Here is a 6,825-nt window from a genome sequence, read left to right on the forward strand (position 1 = left end):
GGTACAAGCCCTGAAAAGGGACGCTACTTAAAGCGGAAGCGCAACCTCAAGACGGAGCTAAAAAGTCATCCAAAACTATAAAAGTAAAGGTTCTATATAAGAACACTACCTAAGAAAGTTGTTGAAAACCGACTAAAAAGCCCGGACATCAAAGCCATAAAGGACGACATCAGCACGTTCCAAAGGGCAAAGGTAGAGGTCAGTAAAGCAAACACTACCTTGAAAAGGGCGACAAATCAAGGAAACCCAAACATCTACATCCTAGGGGCCTGATGCGTGAGCATCTTCTCTGTCTTTTCTTAGTAAATTTGCACGAATTGCTAAGTTTAATCAAGATTTAATATATTTCAGCCATTATAAATACTACTTTAAGTTGTTTGCAATTTCTGTTTATTTCAGGTACCATTCGAATAGATTTGACGGAGTTTTGTAGCAGAAAATGAAGAAAGCGAATGATGTTGTCAACCCCGACTTCCTTGCACTCAAACATAAATAACTTGAGATATAAAGGTCCAATTTACATTTTTCCAGTGGCATTGGAAAGCTAACATCTAGAGCTTTCCAACGATATATAATAGTTTACCCTTTTCTTCCATTTGATTCGGCCTTCTCCACGCTAAACTTGAGGATCTCCAAGTTCAGCGCCAGCTTGAAGAAACTCCAAAGGGGAATGTGCATATCACCCCACGCTGAACCTGGGTTGGACTCAAAGGAAAACCAATGAAGAAGCCACTGCCTCCTCCACGCTGAACTTGGAAATTTTTAAGTTCAGCGTAGACCTTAATGAAACAAGTGGTCCCCAATACGTCTAGAGGTTGCACGAGAAGCAATTAATAAATTTTGATTTAACTTTATTTCTTTTATAAATAGAAAAATATATTATTTAATTTTTAGAAAATATATTTTACATTAATTAGGATTAGATATAAAAGGAAAAAAATCAGCCCTTCGGGGATCTCTTCTCTTCTATTCTACCTCATTCCGCAATTTTCAATTTTTTGAGAATCCTAGTTTTTTCTCTGAACCATGAGCAACTAAACATCCACTGTTAAGGTTAGGAGCTCTGTCTATTGTACGGATTGATACTATTATTTTTCTATTTTAATTCATGTACTGATTTATGATTCATGAATTGTCTTTGTTCTTTAATTTATGAATCTGGGTGGAACGGAAGTATGACCTTGGTTCTAATTGAGTTCTTGTATAAGTTGGAAAAGCTCTTTACTTGAACAACAGCTTGAAAACAATTTCTCCTAAATTTCTAAATATCTGGGTTTAACGGGATACGTGACATATAATCCTCTTATATTTGTGTAATTAGGATTTTTGTGGCATATAAATTAGAATTGAACTTCACCCTCTAATTGGAATTAAGTGACCAAGGAATTGGCGGTTGATGAATTTTAGAGGAAACTAAAAAGGTCTAAGGAATTAGGGTTTAGTCATACATAGTTTGCCATGAATTAAATCTTGCATGATTAAAATAGTTAGTAAGAAAAGTCAATCCGAAAAATAGATAACTCTGAAGCCTTAACTGTTTTCTCCCATATTATTTACACCAGTTTATTGTTTGCTTTTCTGATTTTCTGAATTACTGTTTAATGCAATTGAAACCCCAAACACTACTTTCTATTTGACTGACTAAGCAAATCACTTGACCATTGTTGCTTGATCCATCAATCCTCGTAGGATCGACCCTCATTCACTTGAGGTACTACTTGGTATGACCCGATGCACTTGCCGGTTAGTTCGTGGTTATAAATTTCGCACCAAGTTTTTGGCGCCGTTGCCGGGGATTGACAGTGATTGACAACTATTCGTTGTTTGATTGCTTAGATTAGATCATTTTTATTTTAATTAATTTTTTTATTATTATTAATTTTTATTTTTTCATTTCTTTTGTTTCCTTTTTTTTTCTTTCTCCTTGCCTTTCGTTTCCATCCCACTGTCCCCTGTTTTCTTTTTTTCACTTCCTTTTAATTTTTTTTATTTTTAAATCTCGTCCGTTCTTTTTTTATTTTTCTTTTTATTTTCATTTTTTTATTTTTGTTTTGTTTTGTTTTTTTTCATTATTTTTTTTAACTTTCTATATTTTATTAGTTTTATTTTATTTTTGTCTTTAATTTTTTTAAAAAAATTGCATCTTATATTATTTTTTCTTAATTTCTGAAATTAAGTTTGGTGTTTCCTAGTTATTTTTATTTTAATTTTTCTTAATTATTTAACTCCCTAATTTCGAAAATTTTTGTCCTAAATTTACAAGTAATTTCGAATTTTATTTATTTGTTTTAATTAGTATTTTTATTTTATTATTTTACACAAGTTACCTCACCGGAAATTGTCTGCACTCTGACGTAGAGAATCCCATCTTTTCTTATCTTCTGTCTATTTATCAGTAGGAACAGGGACAAAGAACCTCTGTTAGACTTTGATCATGAAGCTGAAAGGACTTTGAGGCGGTGTTTGCAACAAGCAAGACTTTACAAGGCTGCAGAGTCCACTGTGGATCATAATAATGCTAGTAATGCCAATGTGACAAATCCAGTTGGGAATGAGCAACCTAGAAGAGTGTGATAAACCACTATTTTATGGTTTATCTTATGTTTAATTGAGTGGTTTCATCAAGTCTTTACCCACTTATTCATATGATTTGCATGATTTTATAATCCCTTCCTAGTTTTGTTTTATGGTTGAAAACTTGCTTCCTAGAGATCTTTAAATTGTATATTTTACTTCTCCTTTATACCATTCGATGCCGTGATCCATGTGTTAAGTGTTTTAGGCTTTATAGGGCAGGAGTGGCTTAGAGAATGGAGAGGAAGCTTGCAAAGATGGAAGGAACACAAAAAACTAAGGAGATGACAAGCGAGTACCGACGCGCACGCATGGCTCACGCGAGCGCGCGGAATGGAGAAATTTGCAGCGATGCGTGCGCGTGCCTGACGCGTACGCATGGATTGGAGTATGCACAAAAGACGCGTGCGCGTGCCTAACGCGTACGCATGGATTGGAGTCTGCACAAAAGACGCGTGCGCGTGCCTGACGCGTATGTATGACAAGAAAATTCGCCAAATGACGCGCACGCATGACTGACGCGTACGCGTGACCTGCGCGATCTGCAGAAATAACAGAAAACACTAGGGCAATTTCGGGCCGAGTTTTGACCCAATTTTTGGCCCATAAAAATAGAATAAAGCCAGGAAACATGCAGAGACTCAACAGATTTTCACATATTCTCATTTAGCGTAGTTTTAGGATTTTAGATCTGAATCTAGAGAGAGAATTCACTATTCCTCTAGGTTTTCTTTACATTCATATATTCATAGTCTATTACTTTTGCTTTTGGATATTGAAAAGTCATCACCTCCGTTGAAGATACTATTCTAGTTTGATTTCTTACTCTTTTATTTATTCCATATTCTTAATTCTTGTTTAGAGTTACAATTGGATTATTTTTATGGATTGTTAATGCAAAGGATTACTTTTACTTTTAATTAATTTTGAATCACTATTTTATTTAAATTATCATGTCTCTTTTCTATTCCAAACTCCCAATAACAAGGATGGTATCCATGTCAATAGAGTAGATTCCCTACTTGACATGGGGGTTGATTAAGAGGAGACACTTGAGTTGGAATGCTCAAGTGGTTAGTTAAATTGGAAGTTGTTGGCTAATTCTATATTTACTAACGCTAGACCTTCGTAAGGGAGAGGACTAGGATTTGCGAATAAGAGTTAGCTCAATCACTTGACTTTCCTTTATTTAGTAAGGGTTAACTAAGTGAAAATAATAACCTCTTTATACTACACTTGAGAGAATTCCAACAAGGATAGAACTTCCAATTAATCATTCCCCCAGTCAAGGCTTTTTATTTTGAATAATATAAATTCTTTTTAATTTTCATTGCACTTAATTACAATTATTTATTTTCTGTCATTCGACTCTCAAAATTCTCGGAAAACTCCTGATTAATAACTTAGCACCCTTTCTAGAAACTCGTTGGGAGATGACCTGGGACTCATACTCCCAGTATTTTTATTCTAAATTTTGTGACAACCTTTCTAAATTGATGAGGCAGATTTTAGCTGGTTAAGAGCTATACTCGCAACTCTGTTCTATTATATTATAATTTCTTAATTGGTCTAACTTCTGCCACGCATCAGAGTGCTTGGCTCTTATACTGCTCCTAATGCAGACCTTTATGGCAAAAGTATTGTGGTGCCTCGAATAGCTGCAAATAATTTTAAACTGAAGCCACAGCTAGTTACTCTTGTGCAACAAAATTGTCAGTATCATGGACTCCCTTAGGAAGACCCAAATCAGTTTATTTCTGATTTTCTGCAGATTTGTGATACTGTAAAAACCAATGGAGTGAGTTCTGAGGTGTAGAAACTCATGCTCTTCCTATTTTTTGTGAGAGATAGAGCAAAGTTGTGGTTAGATTCTCAACCCAAGGAGAGTCTAGATACTTGGGACAAGATTGTCACTGGCTTTCTAACTAAATTTTTCCCACCTCAAAAGCTGACTAAGCTAAGGTTGGAGGTTCAGACTTTCAGACAGAAAGATGGTGAGACCCTTTATGAAGCTTGGAAGAGATTCAAGCTACTTACTAGGCAGTGCCCTCTAGACATGTTCTCTAGATAGACTCAACTGGATATCTTTTATGAGGGCTTATGTGAAATGTCTAAGATGCGCTTGGATAATTCTGCAGGTGGTTCTTTGCACATGAAGAAGACACTAGAGGAGACTATTGAACTTATTGAGTTGATTGCTAACAACCAATACTTATATTCCTCCAACAGGAATCCTTTGCACTCTGAGACCTCTCAGAAGAGAGGCGTGTTGGAAGTGGAAGCTGTTAATGCTCTTCTTGCTCAGAACAAGCTTATGTCTCAGCAAATAAATCTACTTACTCAACAGTTGAGTGGAATGTAAGTTTCAGCTATCAACACCCAAAATCCACCTCAAGAGGTCCCTTATGATATGACAGGTAATTTTATACAAAATGAGAATTATAATTATGCTCAATCTTCTACTGAACAGGTCAATTACATGAGAAATGCTCCTAGAAACCCCAATAATGATCCCTATTCTAAGACCTACAATCAAGGGTGGAGAAATCACCCAAATTTTGGGTGGAGAAAGCAACCTCAAAGGCCACAAAATTTTAATAATAATTCACAGGGTGGTTTTCAACAGAATAATTTTAATAACCACCAGTTTTAGTCATCTTAGCAAGTAACTTCTCAGCCCCAGCAGAACAATGATTTGGAAGCAAAATTGGCAAGTTTTAGACAGAAAATTAGAGCATCAATCAAGAACTTGGAGATTCAGATGGGTCAATTAGCCACAAAAGTTAATAAAATTGATCAGAGGACCACTACTAGCCTTCCTGGTAACACAATTCCAAATCCAAGAGAGGAATGCAAGGCTATCACCTTGATAAGTGGACAAGTGGCAAGTACGGAAGTACAAGTTACTAAGGAGCCTGTTGAAAAAGAAGCACCAGAGGAGAAGAAAGAAGAGGTGGAGCACGTCCCTCCTAGGTGTGCAGATAATCCATTCCCAGTCTCTCTTGACACTCATCCTACATTGCCTAAGGCGCCCAAGTACAAGCCTAAAATGCCATATCCTCAAAGACTTCAAAAGGATACCAAGGACAAGCAGTTTTCAAAGTTCTTGGAAGTCTTCAGAAAGTTGCAAATCAATATTCCTTTTGCTGAGGTTTTGGAGAAAATGCCTCTCTATGTCAAGTTCATGAAGGAGCTATTAACAAAGAAGAAGCCTTTAAAGGGAGATGAGACAGTGGTCTTAACTAAGGAATGTAGTGACATAATTCAGAATAACTTGCCAAAGAAGATACCAGATCTACGGAGCTTTCGAATTTTATGCACCATTGGGAGCACCACCTTTGAGAAAGCTCTATGTGATCTGGGGGTAAGCATAAATCTAATGCCCTTGTCTGTGATGAAGAAGTTGCAAATCCAAGAGGCACAACCCACAAGGATAGCATTACAGATGGCAGACACATCTATAAAGCCTGCATATGGATTAGTGGAGAATATCTTGGTCAAAGTGGGTAAGTTCTTCCTCCCAGTAGATTTGTGATTTTTGACACGGGGGAGGATGAGAATGCCTCTATAATTCTAGGAAGGCCATTCCTAGCCACTGGGAGAGCTCTAATTGATGTAGAAGTGGGTGAATTAGTGCTTAGAGTGCATGATGAGCACCTAGTCTTTCATGTCTTCAAAGATATACATTCAACAGGTGAAGAAGAGAGGTACATGCAGACTGAGCTTATTGATCCAAACCTTCAAGAACCCCCTTATGATGCACAACAGAATTTGCAGCTCAAGCCTCCTTTGGTAACAATCAATAAAATTCCTCCTGACATCAAACCTAAGTTTGGTGTCGGGAATGCATCATCCACCAAGGCGGAGGTTCCCAAAAAGAAGAAAGTACCCAGGAAATGGAGAAACAAAAAGATTTCTACTGAAGACTTCTCCCCAGGAATGAAGGTGGTGTTGACTAGCAATCCAGTGTTCACTTATATAGTAAATAGAATCCTCTCTCTGGAGCATATTGAGCTAATTTATGGGGACACAGGGAGAAGATTCACAGTGAGGGGTGAAGAGCTGAGCCCCTATGATCCTCCTCCTTAGAGGAGCTGACCGTCAAGCTAGTGACAGTAAATAAGCGCTTGTCGAGAGGCAACTCGATACTTACATATCCTTAGTTTATTTTCCGTTGAGTTAATTTTATTATTTATTTGATTTTTAATGAATTTCTACTGTTTTTCCTTTGTTTTACGTATGTTTTGATCA

The 6,825-nt window shown here is 36.8% G+C and overlaps 1 non-coding gene across 1 annotated transcript; it reads right to left on the bottom strand.

The window, feature by feature from the left end:
• Nucleotides 1-4,529: 4,529 nt before the first annotated feature.
• Nucleotides 4,530-4,635, bottom strand: LOC112780851 (small nucleolar RNA R71). The gene has a single exon (XR_003191660.1). It is a non-coding gene; the product is annotated as a small nucleolar RNA R71 (small nucleolar RNA).
• Between the last annotated feature and the right edge of the window lie 2,190 nt (nucleotides 4,636-6,825).

The sequence above is a fragment of the Arachis hypogaea genome, chromosome 19 (assembly GCF_003086295.3).
Source record: "Arachis hypogaea cultivar Tifrunner chromosome 19, arahy.Tifrunner.gnm2.J5K5, whole genome shotgun sequence".
Classification (NCBI taxonomy): domain Eukaryota; kingdom Viridiplantae; phylum Streptophyta; class Magnoliopsida; order Fabales; family Fabaceae; genus Arachis; species Arachis hypogaea.